Source organism: Trachurus japonicus, chromosome 17 (assembly GCF_045865225.1).
Source record: "Trachurus japonicus isolate A0001 chromosome 17, Traja_1.0".
NCBI classification, from domain to species: domain Eukaryota; kingdom Metazoa; phylum Chordata; class Actinopteri; order Carangiformes; family Carangidae; genus Trachurus; species Trachurus japonicus.
The window spans coordinates 20438972-20463169 of record NC_140923.1 but is presented as its reverse complement, the minus strand read 5'-3'; the positions used below and the strand labels follow the sequence as shown (position 1 = coordinate 20463169).

Sequence of the window (24198 nt, the reverse complement as noted above, 5' to 3'; positions counted from 1 at the left end):
GGTGAAGTCCTATCATAATGAGATGAGATGCACCTGTAACAGTGACAGGTCATAGATCTAGCGCTGCAGCTGAGCAATTAGCGCTATATAGCGCATTTAGCGTGCGCCCGTGTATCTATGTCAGGGTTGCCAACTTTTGGTCCTGGGCTGGAGTGAGATTCTGTTGGCGGGGGGGGGGAGGGGGGGGGGGGTTGTCTATAATAATAATAGTTATGTTTATTGTAGTTTTTCCTGACAACATAGCGACGAGCCCTGTTATGCACAAACTCACGTAGCGGTGAGGGGAGAGGTGTGTACTGTGTGTACCTGCCTGCTGCTGCTGCTGTGTGCGTCTGTGAAGGGACAGAGAGAGAGAGAGAGAGAGAGAGAGAGAGGCGGCAGCGGCGTAGCTACTTCTGACAACCCACACAGACGCAGTGCAAGTTGATATATATTTTTTACTTTGTAACGGAAGCTTTTTAAAATGTAACTAAGTAAATTTCTTCCAACAATATGTACTCAAGTAAAAGTAAAAGTACTGATTTTAAAAATTACTCAAAAAAGTACAAGTACACAAAAAAACTACTTAATTACAGTAACTTGAGTAAATGTAACTCGTTACTTTCCACCCCTGACCACCGGCTGGTTAAATTATTTTAAGGAGATAAATGTCGGTCTCATTGATGAAATCTCAATTGTGGCAGTAGCATTAGTTTGTTTGAATGTAAAGTGAAGCTTCTTGTGTGTAAGCAGCGCTGCCTCGGGGCTCTGGAGCCTAACGTTACGTACAGAAATCACCACATTTACAAAAAATAAATAAATATTTTACAATGAACCGATCAGTCTGCATTAAGTTTTATTTTATTAAACTATAGTTACCATGGGTGCAGATCCTGGGGGGGACGGGGGGGACATGTCCCCCCCAATTTCTGAAAAACATTAATTGCCCCCCCCAATAAAAAATACCCCAAATTATTCAGAATTGAACAAATGTATTTTCAGACTTCACATTTAATATTCACATCTAAAAAGAAATGATTGAAATGGTGAAACAAATAATGTTTGACAAATGTATTTCTGACTCCATATTCCATCTCTGGTCTCTGGTCTCCTTCACTACGATAAAAAAAGTGACCTCCCCAATCTTAGGGCTTCATATTTTGATATTCATTCATATCAATTAATCATGCATAAAGTTCCATACACTGGGAGAAAAAGAAGATGGGGAGAAGAATTGGGGATCTGGGAGGGTCGGATGGAGGCGAAAGATAAGAACGTGAGCAGATATTATATGTCTGAGACCCTTAAAATTATGATTCACTAATATAACAGCAGTGATACGCGCTGTTGGCTGTTTAGGACAAATAAACAAGAAAGGTAAGCACAATAAATGATTCCCTGTGCAGTACTTTTTGAATGATATGGTGAGCCTCTACCAAGTTGTGATTTATGGCGGCATGGTATGAGCTGCATACGAGCAAAAAAAAAAAAAACACTTTTGTGTCCCCCCCCAATCCTGACATCGGATCTGCACCCCTGATAGTTACGGTACACGGCTACACTACCGTCTTTTTTTTGTTTTTTTTGTTTATTTGTACACTACCGTCTTTGGTTACGCTCTGGTTACGGTTAGACGTCAGGGGAGCATTGCATTGTGGGATACAGTAGGCGATGTAGACTGGTCAGATGCATACTGGAGATATTTTCCGAATCAGTACGACATCCGGGAACTTTTCACATACTGCAGATTTTGCTTTTGATCGCATACTGCATACTACATACTACATTTTGGCCAAATCAGTACGTACTAGCAGTATAGTATGCGGTTTCGAATACAGCCATGGTGTTTTAAATAACCATGCTAGCGTTTCACCAGCTCTCATCTCTGCCAGTCAGCCTCTCAAACTGCCGCCTCTCTCGCGTGCGGGCGCACCGCACGTAGACACACGTGAGAAAAAAAAATTGAAAAAAAAATGAAAAAAAAAAAAAAAAATTTGAATTTTTTTTTAATAAGCGCGATTAAAATGCGTTAATTTTTTTAACGCGTTAATTTTTGTGTAATTAATTAATCGTAATTATTGCGTTAAAGTCCCAGCCCTAATTACTACTAATACATGTATGTGTCTAGCGCACCCACCAACTTTTTAAAAATATTTTTGGCTCACATCAGCATGACTGCATCGCAGGGGTCGCAGTTACCTCAGTCCGACTGTTGTGACGCCTATATTGGACAGTCCGTCACCGTCAACTACTCCCGTTTTATAGCGAAAATGTTGTAGATGACAAAAAAAAAAAAAAACACAGACAAAAAGGCACTTTGGGCATCAATGGGCAAAGGGGCAGGTGCTCCAGCACCCCCCTCTGCAGCAATTCGCAGTCCTCCATACATTTGCCTGGCTGCAGCCATTTCTGATTCTTTGTGAATAGGTCTTACTGAGTTAGGAGTCCTCACGAGGACTTTTAAGCTCTCCCAGACTTAGGAGCTACTTTTAGGCCTAAAATACTTTGTGAATTACTCTTATTTTAAAAAACTAGGAGTCCTAAATTGAAGACTGACACGCCCACTTTTTTTAGGAGTTGCTCCTAAATACAGCCCTCAGGAGCTACTTTTAACCTTAAGATTCTTTGTGAATAAGGCCCCAGGACTCTTCAGGATTGATATCGTACTTTATAGGCTACAGTAAGCTGCTACATTTTTCCCAGCTCTCATCTCTGCACACCGCAACACAAATGCGCTCCGTAACCCGTATCTTTTGTTTATGATGGTTAGGACTAACAAACACACACACCGTAATATCGTATATGTAACGTTGTCCACCGCTCCATTTATTGATTTTTCGCCAGCTTCGTTGTAAACAAATGCACATGGGCGAGAGGAGCGTAATCAAAACAGCGGAAAAGCGAGCAGACTTGCATAGTTCCCTATTGTCTTTCTGTGTTAATATCTCATGCTACAACATGAAAACCGTACCAAATGTATTTTCTTTTAAAGGGACAACGAGGAGTTTCTATTTGGTTATAAAAAAGTCTCACGTTAATGTGGATGAATCTACGCTACCTACACTTGTTAATGGGCCCATTTTCGATAAATATAAAGTTTTGTCTCTATCGTTATTTTGTTATTATTAGTGTTGGCGGAAATGCTGGTCGAGCCGACCAGCGTTTCCTTACTTTCAGTTTCGAGGACGCTCATGAGAATAACGCAGGCGAATCGCTGTTTATAGTCGGGACTACGACGGTAACTGAACCTCTTTGAGCCTCTGACTTTAATTCTTGATGAATGAAAACATGAGTCCGTCGGTCGAAGAATTCTACAGTGCGCACGGAGGCTCATAAATGTAGTGTGAAAACACTTTGCTTTTCCAAAACTCCTTGTTGTCCCTTTAAAATTTAGCTGGTGCGGCTTATATTCAGGTGCACTCAATAGTCCGAAAAGTATGGTAACAACCTCCTTGGTCTGCTGGCTTCCAGTCTAAAGCTCTTTCAACACGTCTGTGTGGAATAATTGACTATAGATTTATACAAAGACTGTCAAATAATGTATTGTGTATATATTGATAAAGGAATCACCTCATCATGTCTTGATGACACCAACTGCCTGTGTACACATCTCTACTAAAAATACTGTTGCAGCTCATAGAAAAATCCTTACTGGTTCCATAGATGTGATGTTACATACCTACATGGGATAACAGTGAATCTAAGGACCAATGGCTTCTTCTACGCCTCCTCTCCTCTGACGAGTAAACACGCTGCCTGACATCCTCGGGCTAAACTCTGTTATCTGTCCCAAAGTGTCGGCTGCAGACCAAAGGTGACTGTATATTTAGTGTTGGAGCCTCCAGAGTTTGGGATGCCCTGCCTGAGGAGATCAGTACTGAATCACTGCCCCACTTTAAATTAACACAACATAAAGATGAATTTTACTGACTCTTTTGCCGGTATTATTGTAGTTAGGCCTGCTAATTATAACATAACCACCTGATTGCGATCATTTGAGCTGACTGCAATTATTTTGCATAATGGTTCAAATGGTTTCCATTCATCCGTATAAAAACAGCTGGATGAAACTAACAGAAATGTCAGATTTGAGGTTTGACTGGTCCTCTTTTAATGACATCTTGTTGCGCCTCCTTCTTCTGCTGTATTCTGTTGATTCTTTGAAGAAGCAGCTGTAGACTTTTCTATTTAAGCAGGCTTTTAGTTCTCCAGCCTGTGAATCTCCGTGCTTATGTGTCTATTTGTGTTATTTATTCAGTCATTTATTTTTATGTCTCTTTAATATTGTATTCATTTTATTGTAAAATACTTTGTGATTTTTCATCTGTGAAAGGTGCTATATACCTTTTATTTTCTTACTTATTTACTTACAATGGTTTAATGGCACATGAGTGGAAAATTAGTGCCACAAACTGTTTATCTGTAACAGCTTCATCTCTAATATTCGGTGACCAAATTTCGAGCATTAACTGACATTAGCATCATGGATTCAGTTGCAAAGCCAAACACCACAGCACCACTGTGGTCATGATTTTGTTTTAAGCCAAGTAACAGCCCATTAACTTTTGAATTGTGTGATTCTGGTACTTTGAACTCCCTACTACATCGTGGTGAATAAATATTTTAAGAAACAAAACGGAAAGTACTTATTTTTATATTTTGGTGGCGAAGCGTTTCATTTTCAGCTGAGCCACAGCACAGCTGAGCTGCAGCAGCAGCGCTAGAGGAGAGGAGGTCCCTTATTGTCATTGTATTCAAGGACCCTCGGAAAGCAGAGAATCCCGTGATTCAACGGTTCAGGAGTTTTATTTTGTTTGTTTGTAAACATGTGCAAGCATCGATGCTACGCTCGGTTTAGCGCTTAGCGTCTGTTCCCGTACCACATCCTTTCTTGTCACACAGAGGCCATTCATTGACTATTGGAAAGGGGAAAATCTCACGATTCAGATACAGTTTACAGCTCGTCTCTATCATAAATGGTTCAGAAGTTATTTAATGTTTTGTAAAACTCTTAAAGCCATTTTTCTCACTTTTCAATTTTTCGGTCATAATAGATTAAAATGCCCCAAACTTTTTATCTGAAAGGGCTATCTCAGTTATTCAAACCGTTATGAATAGCTGAGAACTTATAGTTCAAAAAATGAAAATGTCAAAATCCCACCATTTTCACAGGCCACCACACTATAGCCAATGAAATTCAGCCACTCAATACAATACAATAAAAATACTGCAAAAGTTTGACAAGCATAAAAAACAATTGAATCGACAATTACAATTATTTGTATGACAATTATTCTTCAACAACAAAAAAACCCTAATTGTAGTTACACTTGCCTTGATAATTCAATGAATTCATAATTGATTCATTACAATGATTCAATTCAATGATCGTTGCAGAGTAGGAACAGCAGTGGCCACCACACACGATTCATCAATGTAAAAATACACTTGAGGATACTGAGTGAAAGTAAAGTCTAAGCTAAGGAGAGAGACAGACTGACTGTGTGGTGGGTGCAGTGTTCAACGAAGTGTGTTGTAAACCACCGCCAGCTCCAACACTGTAGAATTACAGGATATCTCCAGAACAGCTTCTCTGTAAATGTGTGCGCAGCAGTTTGAGAGCGGCCGAATGATAAAGGCAGACGCTGCTTTGGCGTTCATGAATAAGTAAATCTTCACAGAGGAGAGTCAAGGTCACCTCTCAGTTGTCGAGAGGCTGAATACATCGTCATACTCTCCCACTTCTTTCAGGAAACACTGGCACTCAGAGGCTTTCCAGGAGTTCTGAGGTATATTCTTATACCTGGTCTCACAATTCTGACTGATGCGCATCGTCAGCGTCTGTTGTTTCTCTTTTGGTTCTATTAATTAATCTGGTGGATTTAACACAACTCATTTTCAATATGTGATCTACAGTATAAAGGGTTTGATGCAGATTAACACAATGTCTGTATCAGTTTATTTTTCATGTGTGGTACAGATGGTCATTTCTAACATACATTTGGCCCATCAGTTGCTGTTGGCCATCCACTCCACTACCAACCACTGCCAGGAAATTAATAAACCACATTAAAGCTGAGGAAGTGTGAGAAAACGGCTTCAACTGAATTCCTTTATGTTTAGCCCGTGTCCTAAATCAGCTATAATCAGCTTTTTTTCCCCATCAAATTAGTTTTTCATCTCTTGGTTACATTGTTAGGCTTCCTTATCCATGAAATTGATGGTTTTAATATTTTTGGTTTGGGCTCCTGGGTCTTTTTTTGTCAGTATACCCCTTGACTTCAATGTAACCTTCCTCTTGTCAGCTTTACCATCTCTTGTGTTAGGGTCGGTTCTGACCCGAGTCTTAAATCAACTGTAAAACACATTACAAAACAATTATTTATCCTCCCATTTGTTTTTCATCTCTTGGTTACGTTGTTAGGCTTCTTTATCCATGAAAAGGTTGGTTTTGCACTTATGATTTCAGTTTCAACTCTCATTATTGATCTTATCGTTATAACCGGGTCAGAGCCAACCCTAACAACACAAATGCCATCATTTGTGACCCGTTCCATCAAAATGAGTCGGAAGTCGCAACGTTCTATTTTTAGATAATCAGCTGATAACATGGAAAACCCATAGAAAATCAAAAAAATTTTTTTACCCTAATTTCAAAGCAATGACATTCAAAAACAATCTCCCAAAGTTTCACAGTCCAGATAATTGAGAAAAGGCACGTAAATGATGATTAAAGTTGACTTGCAACTTAAACCCTCTGAAAATGAGTGTTGCTTCGGTGCAAAACATGAAATATCTTCTGAACCGTTCATGATAGAGACGAGCTGTAAACTGCATCTGAATCGCGGGATTCTCCGCTTTCCGACGGTCATTGAATGGTGCCTCTTTGACGAGCAGGGACGGGTAAGAAACAGATGCTAAACCGAGTAGCATCGACGCTAACAGAGCGTAGCATCGATGCTAACAGAGCGTAGCATCGATGCTAAACCGAACGTAGCATCGATGCTAACCCGAACGTACACGCTTGCACATGTTTTACAAAATGTCAACAAAACATGACAACTTCTGAACCGTTTATGATAGAAACGAGCTGTAAAAAGCATCTGAATTGTGAGATTCTCTGCTTTCCGAGGGTCATTGAATGCTACCTCTATGACAATAAGGGCCCGTATAGGTTGTGTGTAATCACGTGGTACAGGAACAGATGCAGAGTCACTGGCAAAAACTTTAACTGCTATTTTCTCAGGTTTTAGAACGGAATGAGAGAGTAGGAGATCGTAATTCAAATGGCCACATCTCGAAAACCATCAAATGTATGACTCTGACTAGGGTATCATTTTAAAGCTTATTTTCTAATCTTTCCATTGATACCAAAATCTCAACTTTGAAATTTGGGTCACTGTGACTCATTTTGATGGATCGGGTCACATTTTTTGTTTTATTTTATTTTGCTTAAATAGAAGTTCCTGACAAAGTCAAAAAGCATTGATGCAATAAACAAATTTATGTTGTACTTTTATGCATTAAAAACCTAAAAACAGGTCAGTGGCGACCCTATCACAAGAGAAAGGTTAATCAGACTGAACCCAGTGAAAAGCTCATGTCTCACTCTGTTCACAATGGACTGTGTAGACTCACTCAACTGACTGAGAAAAAATCCAGAGTCCAGCTTGATCGAGACCGAGACAAGACCAAGACCTTGAAAACGTGGTCTCAAGTACTCCAACACTAGCTGTAGGTGAGGACAGCAGGGAGCTGAGAGAGTCTGCCTCAGCTTCTCTCAGATATTTATACACTGCATCATCTCATCAGGTCTGAACACGGAGCTGCTTTCTATGAAGAAGGCCGAGGCGAGCCGAGTCCAGGGAGAAGCCGCGGCTGCTTAGTGCTTTCACTGTGGGTTACAGATGGGTTACAGCTACATTATGCAACACGTCTATTAAAAATACACCAAACCTCAATCAGAGGCTCTCAGTCTGAGTTCAGGTCTAAGAGCTGTACCGGTCCATCTGGCTACCTCCTTAAGAACTGGTTTCTCTCAGCTGGAATATGAAAGGGTCATTGTGAGGCATTCAGTGCCGACCGAAAAAAGGAATTTGAAGGATTTTAGTAGAAAACTGAATCATAACAACATGTGAAAATGCACAGGGGTCTGGAAACTGGAACTATCACAGTGGGAATGATGTCACAGACAAAGACACCTCTAATTAGGATCATGCAGATTTTCCTTAGTTGCCCAAAATTCAATTAATTAAATTATATTTCACTGACAAGCTGAGAAGCAGCACTGCAGAGAAAGATCTGTTCTTACCTTCTACATCAAAAGACATCATCAAAGGCTGATATCTGCATTTTCTGATCATTGATCTCAGTAGCTTATAGTATTAAAGTATCAAATCTAACATATAGACTAAACGCAGCTGATGTTTCTGTGCGTACTGTTGTCACTGTTGGACCATAATGCGCTGCACAAATGACACAGAGGATATGAAGTCATTACATCCATAAGGCTGTGTTCTCTCAACTGCCACAATATTTAAGTGAGTAACTACAGTATTTCCTCAGTTACAGGCCGGTATTCAATTAAGAAGCGGATATCTTATAACACCCGGGGACATTGTTTACATGAACAAATAAAGGCCCCAAAAACAGGCCGGGGCAAACCAAAAATCCTCCGCCCGGGACGGTCACAGCAGGACAGGCAGCCGTCAGCCGACAGCCGGCGTGAGCAATGGAGACAGTGTGTGTATATGTGGAATTTGGGGGTGACCCAGCTCCAACAGCACAGTGAGGAGAAGAGGTGCCAGGCAGCACAAGAGGAAGATGAAGATGAGCTGCTGAACAATGAGCTTGTTGTTGCATACGGTCGCTAACGTGTAAAAATTAACAGAGCAAATGGAAGGAAAACAGAAAATATGGAGGCTTCATGTTAAAATATGAACAAATTAGGGATGCACATTTTAAAAAATTTTCTGACCGATAACCGTCACTCCTTAAAGGTATAGTATGTAGGAATTCCCCCTATCTAGCGGTGCGGTTGCATATCGAACGTATTCTTGATGTTGCATTCACGTGAAATCGGGCAGACGTCAGACAGACAACAGACGCTGCATGTAACAGGATAAACAAGCCTCTATGTAAACAAGTGGTCCGCCAGCACGAGGCAAAACAATACAGGCGTGACAATATGTTGTCATGGTGATGTCGTATTGTTTACCTGACCCACGTTTTACCGTCTTTCTCTTGTCGAGTAAAATGACATCTGGTTGGTTTGCCGACGGCCGTCTGCCTGACTGCACCTGAATGCAACATCAGTGCCTCCGTCCTTCCTCACACTACACAGTGGTGACAGTTTTAACAGGCGCTACCTGGAAAACTTTCTCCCCGAGCCGACAGCTCCGATGAGTTTCCGTGGTTACCTACGGTCACGCTGCCACTCAACGTAAAAAATGGCGATGCAACATGGCCGCCTCGGTTCGGTGCGTCGCCCACTTATGTATTTGTAACGACTTGTAACAACTCATTCTAAGGTACTAGAAAGCTCTCATTTGTATGCGGGTGTGATTCGACTTCAGTATTTATGAAAGCAATATTTGATTTTTGCTAATTAAAAGCCAAATAAGTTACATACTGGGGCTTTAACCGTTAACTGAGAAGAATAACATGCTCTATTAATGTAGGCTTGATCCAATCGGCAACCCGATCCTCTATCAGTAAATGAGAGGACGATCGACCCTGTTGTTTTTCTTACCGTTATAAAACATATACGCACACGCTGCTACAGCTGTGCAGCACCACATCCCCTGTGATCTGGCTCAGCTCATCAGCGCTAAGACAGAGGTTAGATCTTCACGTCTTCATCTCTTTTCATACCAGATCGCAGGGCCCTCCTTTTTATTTTATTTTTTTTAGCGGCGCGTCCTTATAGCTGATGCACATGCACATGTACTATATGTAAGTTTGTTATCTGACCTTCCTTCTGACCGCGCTGCATAGCTACCGTCAGTCCTCCTGTGTAACTCTTTGTTGCGATATATGACTGAAATGGGGAAGACTGACTTCTTCTGTCTTCTTACTGCATTGAAATGCAACACAGGTTAAGCTTGGTTGCAGTCACTTTACTCCTATAGAAAAGGTAAGTGACAGAAGAATGTGTGTGTGTGGTGTTTTGCATAAAGTCATGATGTCATACTCGGCTGCTGACTGACTGCTCCACCTCATGGAGCTCTGGATGCTAAATCCAACACTACCCAGAGCCACTTGCAGTTCATTCCTTGACGTAAGTGAGTGAGTTGGACTGAATTGTCCATGACGAGCTGGAGGAAGTGTTCAGGGTGTCATCCAGCTGATGAGATCAGGAGACCCAACAGCCAGTCAAATCCCATAGAGTCTAAGCCTAAGAAAATGCTGGAGACCGTTAACAACCCCCCCTCTCTCTCTTCTCCTCTCTGCCATCGTCCCATCCGCCAATCGACTGGAGATGTACGTCAGAATGTGCGTGGAAATGGGTTTTTTTCTCTTTCTTTTCGCCCACTGACTGTTATGATTCAACTCAGCCTTTAGAGCAGGGTTGAGAAGAGAAGAGAAGAGCGTGGGCTTAACCTGCTTCTCCCTGTCTCTCTCTCTCTCTCTCTCTCTCTCTCTCTCTCTCTCTCTGTACCTGCTCCCCTTCTGCACAGAGCTGCAGAGCTTCTCTCCGTTCCTCAGAAATTAAATCCCGGTTTTGTGCATGCCTATGAAGCCTACAATAGACAGACAGATAGCAAGGAACAGCTCAGTGGTGGGATGTGTGAAGGAGGTGGGGACCAAAACGACCAGCTGACTGTGAAAGAAGCGTGAATCATATCTTTAACACTTATTTTATCCTGTCATAATCCTCACTGAACGTGGTGAACACATCACTTTAGACTGCATATCTTCACAGCATTCACACTACGACAGGTTACCTGTTTCATATATATATATATATATATATATATATATATATGCACTATAGACACACACACAACCAAAGTAGCCAGTCGTATAAAGCCAATTAAAGGGAGGGCTGGTGCACGTGTCTACGTTCTGGTCACTAATTGTAGGTTCACACTTGCCAATGTAATTTGCTACACTAGTAATATCCACAATTCATCTTAGTGCAGTCCAGCCCATATAGAAAAATAGACAATGTCATATATTATATTTTATGTTCCTGATGTTTATTTTCATTAAATCTAAAGATGATTCTATCCTGTGTTCCTGGTGAGTCTGCCTCTTAACTTAATCCGACACATTCCTGCAAAGTGTTTTATTTATTTAACAAAATCACTGTGACTAATGAACTTCACTGTTGCCCATGAAGCTGGAATAAAATATACTGTTTTACCTCTACTCATAAAATGATTGTGTTGAGAATGTGATTTATTCTTGACAGATAAAGTGTACATCTTATCAAAACTGGTAACTGAGACTCAGTATGTGATCATTACACATGGTCAAAGATGATTATCTATGTGTATATATATGAGTAAATGGCAGAATGTATCTGAAAATGATATATTATTCCAACTTTATGGGCAACAATCTACTTGCTGATGGCATCGCTCTACTCTCACATACCCATCAGCAGTCAGCAGATGTAAGACAAATATGAATGGCTAGAAACAACTGCAGTAGGACTGGGACGCAAAATCAATCAATCAATTTGTTTATTTCGGGCATGTCAATTTAAATCATCATCATCACACTTCATCTTAGTTCAAATAATACAATACACATGGCCGAAAGGGAAAGCGGGAGAAGCAAAAGCTTATCTAGTCCCGCCCCCATTACCCACAGAATAAAAATCTTTATCATAATCTTTTCTAAAATAAAAGGACCAACAACCAAAGTCATCAGGATAAACAACAAAAGCATGAACCCAATAACCATCAGAGACTAGGCACCGGAAGAGGTTGGAAAATTCCCATACCTGGTGGGACAGAGGAGAGTGTAAAGACTGGAATAGGGAAAGCAAGAATAACCTTCAACAGCCTCAACAAGATTTGGAAAACAAAAAGCACAAAAGCACAAAATAAAGCTGGAGAACCACAACCAGCGTCACCAATAGACTGTAGAATTTCATCAACCACTGCCAAAGAAAAAACCTCCAAGTCTTCTGGCTGATTAAAATGAATGACATCAACCTGTGGGAATAAACCAAACAAGAAACAATAGAAGGAAGCTGTTCAGGAGAAAGTGGAGCTGGATTGGTCAAACACTGATTTCCATTAATAATCACATCATATTCCAGTCTTTTATTCTCACAACAAAAAGACAGTTTACTGGGTTTTGTCCGTTTCTAAAAAGTAATCTGGAAACAAACTCTTGGTTTTCTCATTTCAAACTGAATACACAGAGCCCTTCCCCTCAGCAGCTGTCAGGGTTTTAGGTTTTCATCACAAACAAGCGCTGCACTGATGATGTCTTTGACAGTAGATCAGTCAGCCAGAGTTTGATGTATGTTTGATTTGAGTGTAAATCCTCACCCTCAATCCTCACCCTCAATCAAGTCACATGCAGTCACCATTACAAGCTGTAAGCTCAAAGTCATCAGTGTTAGTATATAGGGATGTGTGATACAGAAAATTAACTAATAAATTTTGTCGTGATGATATTTTGTTATCATCACATATTGATGTTATGGTAAATGGTCTTGTATTTATATACTACTTTACTACTTTACTTTACTATACCTGAAACGATACCCAAAGCGCTTTACAGTACATCACAATCACCCATTCACACACACATTCACACACTGAGGGCGGAAGCTGCCATGCAAGGCGCGAACCACGACCCATCAGGAGCAAGGTGCCAAGGACACTACGGCAGCAACCGGGACAGAGCGGGATTCGAACCGCCAACCCTCTGATCATTGGACGAGCCGCTCTACCACCTGAGCCACTGCCGCCCCACAACATGTTAGCTTGTGGTTTCTGATCAGGATCAGGGGCCTCATGTATCAATACTTGCGTGGATTTCATACTGAAACATGGCGTACGCCAGAATCCAGAAACTGTCGTACGCACAAAGAAAATCTGATGTATCAAAGTGTGCGTGCGCATGGATCCAAGCACTTTTCCTTTGTACATCCCAATCAACGTGGAATTGAGCGCACATGTAGAAGTGGTAATCTCCTCCCTGTCCACGCCCCCATTTAAATATGCAAATACATGTAAATAAGGCCTGCACCAAAGATTCCCTTCTCTTTACGGTCAGATAACACCATGAAAAACTGTGAGGAACAGCAATTTAACCAAATTTGAGTTGAAGGTGCTCCTCGATAAAGTTGAGCCGTGTAAACATCTTTTTTTTTTTTTTTTTTTTGCTGTCCTCCGGCACCATCACAAAGGGGGTGGGAGAGTGTGTGTGTTATATAAAGGTGAACGTGAGGCGGAGGACCGCTGTCATCCCAAATGAAAGCAGACAATGTACTCTAATTAAATTATGTGAAATGGATTTACAATTTTATTTGCCTTCTTTTATACACAGATCGCGTAGTAAATAAATGCAGAAGTGCGCCAGGGAGGCTGATAAAGACACATGTCCAACTTTACGCATGTGTTTATTGACATTAAGTACTTCACACAGTCTGTGTAGTTTAACCAGCAAAAAGAAAGTCACCGACAGTGTGATATTTCGGCAGACATGCTCAATGTGCATCGGGGGGTTATAGGACAATTAAACAAATACATTTACTTTGCGCGCATACAGTCCCAGCCTGTAATCTGTCCCCAACTATGCTGAATGAATGAATCGTGCGCTGAACCAGCCATCTCGCCTCAATGTTTGTTAATATGTGATGCATTTACGCATCACATATGATCTGTACATTTATAGTATAAAAATGCTTCCTGTTCACAGTGTGGTCAGCACCTGAATGGAGGCGATGGCTCCCCGACGTGTCGCGCGCTCAGGCCGGTTGCAGCGCACTGCGCTCAGTTCCAAGAGAATTGCCCTCGGAAACCAAAAGAGTCATCATGTGCAAAAAAAAACCTCCGGGACTCGTGTGCACTTCGCACTGCAGCATCTGCAATATCTTAAAACTAAAGCTGACGGTACCACTTTGCGCGTGCTTTTCTATCCACCTATCTAATTGCAACACGTGGATGGGTTGTTCATAAATGTGTCTCTGATGTGCACATTACTCTGAGGACTAATTGTTTTCACATTATTAACAGTTTCCCAGCTTCACCTCTAAGTGTCGCCAAAGGAACAATAGCTGTAGAAACGTGCGTACGCCAGCTATGGAGTTGGCGTGGGCCACCGCACTTTTCCACGGTCATTTCACTTTTGATACATCTGAACGTTGGCGTGGAAAATGACGTACGCCACTTTTTTGTGCGTACGCAACATTGATACATGAGGCCCCAGGTCTGATGTGGTCTAGATGCAGAAATCTGTGGTGTAACGTCCCTTTCTGCCCTTTTCTCACAAATGGAACAAATGTTTCACAACAGCCACTTTCCCACTGAGGACTAGTTTGAAAAGACAGATCCTGCCCAAAATACGACAATCTGCAACAAAGCCAAACCACCTCCATGCGTGTGAGCAAGTCCATGTCCAGCACTTCAATCCAACAATGTGGATTTGTTTTTTGTGTCCTGTCACTGTTTGTTCAGTTATTTTTAACTACAACCCTGCAGCTGTCTGACCATCTTTTTAATTAGGGATGCAACAATACAGTTAGCCCACGTGTTCCATACATGCCTCCATTTCTTGATCACGCATAGGCAGTCACAGTGTTTTATGGCAGATTCCTTTTCTTAGTATTTAAAAAATTAGGTGAATTATACAGGAACTCTAAGAGGTTAAGGAGAACAATATTTTAACAATATTTTAAGTCCTCTCTCTGCCTCCCCATTCCCTGTCTCTCTCAACTATGCTATCAAATAAAGGCAACACATATATGATTTTTGATTGGTTTTTATTAAACATGGTGTCTTGCACCATAGGTGCCCAGCCCTCATGGGCTTACAAAGCATACACAGGAGGAAAAGGAATACATGCTCACACGTCTACATATTTTCATACAATACATATCCACATATGCGCACACATACACACACGCATGCATGCATGCTCACACGTCTACATATTTTCGTACAATACATGTCCACACACAATGTATTTTGTATCCTTTGTGCTGAGATCTGTATCAAGGTGGTTTGATGGAAATTATGTTACACCCTGGGTGAATATAGAGAATCATATTGTATCCCCATACACACTCAAAGATGTTCTCTTTTCTGGCCTCTCTCCAAAATTCTGTCTGGAAAAATTTGGGTCAGTTATTGCACACTCAATTTTGGTTTGGAATAATATTGCTAAAACAGTCAAATGGGACTTAAAATGGCACTCAGACACACCAATATTTAGAAATAAGCTATTACTTAAAGGTGGTGAACCAATCATTTCCCCCTCTTGGCAAAATCGGGGGGTTCACACCTTGTCTGATATATATAATGAAGACGGCCTTAGACCATTTCATGAACTTAGACAAATCCATAACCTGCCCGGTACCTCTTTCTTTTTTTATTTGCAGCTGCGCACAGCAATGCGCACATATGGTGTCCCATGGAATCAAACCCTGTTAAGTCATCCACTCCAGCATTTTTTGAACATTGTAAAAGTTAAAAAAGGTATTGTTTCTCGAATATATAATGAGCTACAAGGAAGACTAGCTGGACCCACTGGCAGCGTTCTTGTCTGGAACATAGATATTAAGTATTAACTGGCAGAGAGTGTGGAGTAATGTCCCTTTAACATCACGTAATCATAACCATCAGTTAATTAATTATAAGTTAATACAAAGATACTACTTATCTCCAAGACGATGCTGTCCTCACAAAGTGCTGGGCACATACCTGCACATGATGTGGGAATACCCTGGGGTCTTTTCCTTTTGGCTCAGTATTTCGAACACTCTTTCTCGTTTAATGCAGACAAACATACCTTGTCTACCACACATCTTGCTTTTAAATGATGATACTTCTTTGAATCTAAAATTTTACATGAAGAGAGTATTGTTCGCTGGCCTAACCGCAGCAAAGAAAATGTTGATAAAGAGATGGAAACCACCACATGTTCTGAATGTGTCTCTGTGGAAAGTATCATTTTATGAAATTCTGTTATTAGAAATCTCCAGTGCCCGAGTCCAAATGGCAAAGACAGAAACTATACAGAATTTGGAATTGGCAGCTGAGGAAGTTAAAGCTCTGTTTTGAGGCTACTTGAATGTACCTGAGAATGTATATTTACAATGTGTGTATTTTATTTTATTTTATTTATTTTCTTATTTTCTTTTTCTTTTTCTTTCATGTAATGGTTTTCATAACTTCATGTTACCCTCATGATAGGGGGAGGAGTAAGGGGTATAGATGAATGGAAATGAAATGAAATAAAAAAAAGTTGATCACCAAAAAAAAAAATACATGTCCACACATGCGCACACATACACACATGCATGCATGCCCACATCCACACATACGCACAGTTGCCGGGACTGAAGAACTTCACACATACAACACATCTTTACGCTGCTTAAATGCCTCCAAAATAAACTTTGCCAATGGGAATACCTTTTCTACAAACAAATACTTAAGTATACATTCATCAGACATCAAAAACATTATTATATATTTCTATATTTTATATTCAGTTCGTTTTCAATATATTTGCGTGTTGTTTTAAAGAGGTTGGGGATTACCTCGTTGTAGAAATATGTCTGAGAGGGACATAAGGTGAAGAAAATCCACATCTCCAACCACCCAATGAAACTATGGGAATGGCTAGAGGCTACGTCATCACATTCTAAAACATCACTTCCGTGTCCAATCGCAGGATATTCAGTATAGAAACAATAGGCAGAGCCGGGTCAAAAATACCGCGGGAGCTTTCATTTATGAATAAATAAACATTCATGTATATGAATTCAATGCACAATATAGTATATATTTTTTTTTTTACCGTAAAAAAAAGAGAGAGAAGATGAACGTAACGTGGGACGAAAGTAACAAAGCGATTTTCTCCGAGCACATATGTCTAACTTTGTCAGCATGTACATCATGTATAACCTAACAGAAAAAAATCTTGAGGTTATGTCTTACTTTGACCGAGTTACATTCAAGAACCAGCTGTTTTCAATGACTGAAAGTGAATTCACTCGGTGATTTTTTCGATCGATCAGCTGTGTTTACCGTTTCAGGTGTCATAGATGGTTAGACAGATGAATTAGTCCTCTAACACATCCTAAAGTTTGACTTGTCAGAGTTTTTCAGTATAGAAGCAGCTCATGTTTAAGTGTCAGGAGTCACCATGGGGACGAAAGAAACAGCTGTACAGTTAACCTCGTCCCTCTCTTTCTATGGTCCCTCTGCACATTAATGAGCCTGTCTGTCACCGTGCCGTACCGCGGTCACCGTGATGTGTTAACGTTACAGGATTAATTAAATCACACAACGTAAACAATGCGACCGTATACATGTGTACTACCGGAGGAGGCCAGTGAAGCAGTGGATCGCGGTGGTCCAGTCACGGAGGTTAACGTTAGTTAGCTAGTAGCTAGCGCTAAACGTTAGCTCATATAACGTCTCTATGTAACTTATAAATGCTCGTGTGTGTCTGTGTGTTTGTGTGTGTGTGTGTGTGTTTATACGTTCGCAGCAGGAGTTGGACACGGAAGTGACTTGTGACGTCACACTAGCCATTCTCATTAGTTGTATGCATCTTTGGCAATGAAACTATTAGTTATAAGCAAAAACGAAAATATTGTAATTCACATGTGCGTATTGAACTGTGAATGCCATACCAATCGGTTCAATATTGCATAGATACTAATGAGTATTCATGTGTTATAAATGATGAATTCAGTATTTAATGCTTAACTAATGCTTAATAGTGTGTGTACTTATTACACAATTAAGATATTATCATAGATGAGATTGCATATCATTATGTGTCAGCTTCAGTTTAACATACATGTGCCGTAAGTATGTGCTAGTTCAGGCACCTCCTCTGCTCCAGACTCACTGGACACTCAGTGCTTTGGTTGGACATAAATCTGGCAGCTATGAAGACAATAAAGTCGTGTGGATAAATCACAAAGCTGATTCATCTTAATCTAGAAGATGATTTGTAGAGGGTGCTCATGTGACGCAGGCAACATCTCCCTGGATTATAACACACTGTATAAAAATGCAGATTTATCTCTGGATGCTAGATAGAAAGGCAAATGTGTCTATTGTCTGGATTAAATAAAACTGTGATGAAGGCAGCAGCACTGAAATGAAATGAGAGTGGGTTCATGCCCTCTCACCTCTTTTAGACGCCCCTCACCGTGGAGCTCTTACTAACTAGACGGGACTGACATCTCTGTACAACTGGCCTCACATTAACTCCAGCTGTCTAGAAGAAGACACACAGTGACACACACGAGACATGCACACAGTAACTACAGAGGTTAATGTGTGAAACACAGGTTCTCATTAGATCATGTGAGCTGGATCAAGACTCTCTGCTCTCAGGGTCACACAACTTAAAGGTCCCTCAGAAAACATCAGGAAACGGTGATGAGCACCTGTGCTGAGTCTGTGAGGAGCCCCATCAACCCATACTCATTACTGGGACAAAACTGAGAGTTCAGTTAGACCAAATCACTAAGATGACTTGGTTGGCATTGGGGGAGATTGTGGTTGAGGTCAGGTAAGGATTCCTGTCAATATCCAGGTTTACCGTATTTTTCGGACTGTAAGCCGCTACTTTTTTCTCTGCACACCGCACACAAACGCACTCCATAACCGTAATCTTTTGTTTATGACGGTTAAGACTACACAAACACACACGGCGTAACATCATATATGTCATGTAACATTATCCACCGCTCCATTTATTGATTTTTCATTGTAAACAAATGCACTTGGGCGAGAGGAGCATAACCAAAACAGCAGAAAAGTGAGCGGACTTGCACAGTTCCCATGTTACAACATGAAAACCTGCGGCCTATCTATGTATTTTCTTTTTAAATTTAGCTGGTGCGGCTTATAATCAGATGCGCTGAGCAGTCCACCACTTGCGAACGAACCATATGAAGGAGTATGGAAAATGTGTAAAACTTTGCGACTCCACAAGCATGACTATGGATAAAGAAAAGATGAGTAAATCTGCACAACACACTAAGTAAACCAGAGATCCCCAATAGGCAGCCCGCGGGCCACATCCGGCCCGCACCGAACATCTGGCCCGCACCAAATGCAGTAATATTCAGAAATGCAAACTCATCTTTCGGCGAGGTGCTCACGCACACACACGTGCACATAAAGCGTCTGTTGCTCTGTTATTTTGACCTCACCCCACACCGTACATTTGATACAGTTACACTGGCATAGAGCGTGCGTAAACAACAACAACGAACTGCATGTGCACATTGATTAAGCAGCGCCAGCCTGCCATCCCCGGGCATATCAGAGTAAGTCAGATTATGACAAGAAACAAAGAACAACATGGCCTGTAAAAAGCAGAAAGTTGACCAAGAAAACAGACAGTTTAAAACTGACTGGACTGAAAATTTTTGTTTCATTTTGCCTGATCATGCCAATTCTAAGCCAACATGCCTCATATGCATGCAGACTGTAGCTGTCTGCAAAGCAGAAATCTGAAACGGCACTTCAACACAATGCATTCTGCAAGTTTCACTGCCAACTACCCTGCAAAGTCGGAGCAACGCAAACAAAAAACATGATAACATCATACAAGCACTCAGTGTCAGCTATGAGCAAATCAACATCTGCACAGGAGAGCGCCACAGCTGCATCCCTGCAAGTTACATGGAACTTAGCTAAAGCTAAAAAGCCCTTATTCATAAATCTGTGCTGTGCGCTACACTGTGTGGGGAAATGAAGATGGCGATGGATACGGTGACCAGACTGGTTAATTTTGCTCGGGAGAGTTCTAGTCTGCAACATCGCCTTCTCAGAACATTCCTGAAGGAATGTCAGCGGAACATCAGGATCTCTTGCTGCATAACAATGTACGCTGGCTGAGTAAAGGCCGCATGTTGGAAAGAGTGTGTGACCTGCTCGATGAGTTCGCGTCATTTCTATCCAGCTTGCAGAGCCAAAAGGCGCAGGAATTCCAGCAGTTTTTAAGATTGGCCTCCAGACAGCGCGTGATGCCGCGATTTGTTGAACCAGAGAAGACCATCCGTCATCTGCTGGGTGCAAACAGAAAGCGCCGTCATCTCATCCCAACCTGGCAAGATCTTGAGGTGCTAGAATCAGTGAGCAAAGTCCTTGGTCCTCTGTTAGAGGTCACAGATGCACTTTCAGGTGAGAAAGTTGTCACAGTGTCCTACCACAAACCTGTCCTGTCATTGTTCAACACTGAGGTCCTGGTTGTTAATTCTGATGACACAGACCTGACCAAAACCATCAAAGAAACCATTCTGGACTACCTGAACACAAAATACAAAGATAAACGGCTACAACGTTGATGAGGTTGAAGCAATTTCATCAACAATCACCACTGAGCTGCTGGCCATAGCAGCGGAGGAAGACCACGTTTCCCCAGGCTCCTCAACCACAACAGTTCAGGACACAACAGCAGAATGCTGAGAAGGGGGTGATGACACCAGGGAGCCACCCAGAAAGCCCAGACGGCATTCAGCACAGGTGGAAATGTTGTAACCTGTTACAGGGCTGAAATCTAGCCTGATGCTGTGGACAGACTGGTGGTTTTGACTCATAACTTGAAGTAAAGTAAACTTGAAAATATAATTGAATATGGCCCGCACATGAAGCTTGAACTCAATTCTGTTGCACTTCTCACTAGATGGAGCCAGCACTGAAAACGGTGCTTCTCCACTAAACAAAATTAAGCAAATAAGAACTTTAAATATTTCTTCAAAGAAATCAACGGAAAGTGTGTCTGTTTGATTTGCAATGAAGTTGTTGCTGTGATGAAACAGTATAATGTCCATCGGCACTATGACAGCAAACATCAGAGCTACACATCGCACACCGGTGCTGAACAGAAAACACAGAAAGTCAAGCAAATGGCAGCTAGCCTGCAAGTTCAACAACAGTTTTTTTTTTTGTTTTTTTTCCTGCAAACAAAATACAGGAAAACGCCACAGCAGCAAGCTATGAAGTTGCTAAACTCATCGCCCAGGACAGCAAACCGTTCTCAGATGGTGATTTCATAAAGCAGTGCCTCATCAAAGTTACAGAAATAATGTGCCCGGGACAGGATTTCATACAGGATTTCAACAACGTGAGTCTGTCCAGAAATACAGTGGGAGGAATCAAATAGACAATACCAATACCACAACAATACCAGTGTGTGCTGTAATGGCAATTACAGCACACACTGGTATTGTCGGGTGACCAAGCTCCTCACCCTATCTTTAAGGGAGCGCCCTTCCACCCTATGGAGGAAACTCATTTCGGCCGCTTGTATCCGGCATCTAGCTCTTTCGGTCATGACCCAAAGTTCATGACCATAGTGGAGGGTAGGAACGTAGATTGACCCTTTCGGCTCAGCTCCTTCTTTACCATGATGGACCCGTACAACGACCACATTACTGCGGCCACTGCACCGGTCCATCTGTCAATCTCACTCTCCATCCTTCCCTCACTGAACAAAACCCTGAGATACTTAAACTCCTCCACCTGAGACAGGAACTCTCCCCCTGGAGGGGGAAAGCCGCCTTTTCCCGGTGGAGAACCATGGCCTCAGATTGATTCTCATCCCAGCTGCTTCACACTCGGCTGCAAATTGCAATATTGAATTTGGTTTACATTTGAATGGCCTTTTAATTTAATGATATTTGTTACAATGTTTTATACATTTTTGTACAAAAGCTTAACTAAGATACTATGGAGCAAACCTGATTTATTCTCCTGTGACTTATATACAGCCTGGACATAACTTGAAGTTGGTAATTGTTAAATATGGCCATATAATATTGTTTTGAGAAGGCCATAAGATACGTTTGTGTGCATGTTTTGCAGAACATGTATGAATCACTTTAAAAATAAAAAAGAGCTGTTGTTATGAAAGGCTGTGTCTATCCCATAGATGCTCTGGTAAGTAAGTAGAGTTTTACAGCATTTTTTTTCTAAAAGAAAAAAAAAAATCCCATTCAAGGATATTGTCAGATTATCGTTACTGGAAAATAAAAAATAAAAAAAACAATTCATGGATTAAATTGTGTTTTGCTGTTACTTTTTCAGTCTGTGTGGATGTTGAACATCTGCAGCAACAGGTTTTTACACTGTGAGGAATAAAACTGCTGATGTGATGGAGAATACAAATGTTTCCTGAGTGTTTCTTATCTGACCTTGTAGTAATCCCTCTGTGGGCTTTACATCAATGCTGTTGAGCAAAGCATGAAAGCGAAACCACGTTAACAAGGTGCGTTTCCATCATGTTATCGGAAGAAGCACATTTTCTCTTTTTGCACAACTGAAGCACACCCAGTATCTCCAATCTACCATCTTCTTTTAATAAGCCACTCTCCTTCTGAACCATTTTCCTATGTATGAGCCATCGGTGTACCCACGGTGTCACAATGATACCACAACCAAACCTCCACCAGAACAACCCTGTCAGTGACTGCAGCTTATTATGACAATGCTGATGTTCATTAGTTGCTACAAAATACTACAAATGGGGAAAGGCATGACAGTTGATGTATTAAAACGTAGAATTTAACTGAACAACAACTGCCAAGACAACAAGGTCAGTTACACTTGTAGTTCATTATCATGTTGTATTCACTGCTGGTAACTGAGGCTGATGAGACCAAATTGTTTTCAAAGGTCTCAGTTGTAGTCAGGTGTTTGCAAAGAATTTTGTCGTAGCAACTGAAAACAACACAGCAGTACTTAGAAAAAAAAATATCTCTGTATGTGTTGCATGTATGGGATGCTCTAACATTATCTCGTTGTTTTTCAACAATGACAATAACACACTTAAAGGGAGAGTTAAACATTTTGGCAAATTACCATAATCCCTATAGTCTTAAGAGTAGGTTCGTTACCTTTAATTGTCGGTGCAAGCTGTTTTTAGAACAGCGGAGCGGAGCCGCAAGCTGCTCAGAGCCATGCTACGGAAGCTAATAGGATTTCTTGGTTTCTCTCATCAAACTCATCAAATACACAATCCAACAACTCCAAAACGCTCTCGTGGACAAGTTGTGACCTGCACATTCACCACGCTATGAGATAATAACGGAACATTACGAGGTAAATGCAGAGACTGCTTGCCGAAAAACTGCCCCCGATGGGAACACGCATCAGTGGTTTTGCATGAATTTACCTCTAAAACAGGGGTGGCCAACCTGCCAGGGTCTAAGAGTCAAATTTTTTACACTGGTACTGCAAAGAGCCACATTATATAGGCGCACACTGAATATTTGAAGCTTTGAAATGTGCTAAGGACGTGTCAACAAAGCCATTTAGCCATTTTTGTGAATGAATCACAGCTTGCTGTGGGAAAACAGTGCAGGACGTTAACTAATTAATAACCGGCATTAACTGAAAGGATCTGACGCGAGTGGCAATGCCTATGGGAGATTTTTTTTTCTTCTTGTCATTATGAAACACATTAGCTGTGGAGCCACGTCCACTGAGCTCTGTCTTCACTTTTTTTTAGGAACATCTACATCTGCTTATTCATTTAATTATCCAGTCAGCCAATCAGGTGGCAGCAGATCAGTGTATGAAGTCATGCAGGTTAAGTTGAGGAGCTTCAGTCAGTTTGACTCATACTGACTTATCCATGTGATGACCAAAGCAATTTATGATGTCAATAGAATATTATTGGTCTTCATGTATTTTCATGTGATCCTACATATAGCAGCAATCACTGTGTCATAACCAAACAACTGATTACCTCTCTGATGTCTGATGATGATGTACATGTGAGTCATTCTTATTGATGGGGGATCTATAAATAGCAGTGGTGTAACTATCATGTGTAATGACAGCTGTTTTGCTCACTGATGTGATAGGATCATTACTGAACACAACGCAGAATTAATGAGGTGACATGCTGTCTTAATACAAAGCAATATCATATGTTAAAATCGAAATATAAAAGCTGTATGTTACTTCACTTTTTGATGGGGGTTGGGTTGTAAAAATTCAGTTATTTGACCCAAATCAATCCACATTTGAATAATCTGTTATTGAATCA

The 24198-nt window shown here is 41.1% G+C and overlaps 1 protein-coding gene across 6 annotated transcripts in view; it reads right to left on the bottom strand.

Annotated features, from left to right (window-relative positions):
- LOC146970573 (disks large-associated protein 1-like) overlaps positions 1-24198 on the bottom strand; it is a 199689-nt gene that overhangs the window by 114142 nt on the left and 61349 nt on the right. Inside the window, exon 2 of one of the 6 annotated variants that reach the window (XM_085804365.1) lies at positions 18320-18408. The exons of the other annotated variants lie outside the window; for them this stretch is intronic. The gene's annotated coding sequence lies outside the window, so the exon portion shown is untranslated. The remainder of the gene's footprint in view (positions 1-18319; positions 18409-24198) is intronic. 6 annotated transcript variants of the gene reach the window in all.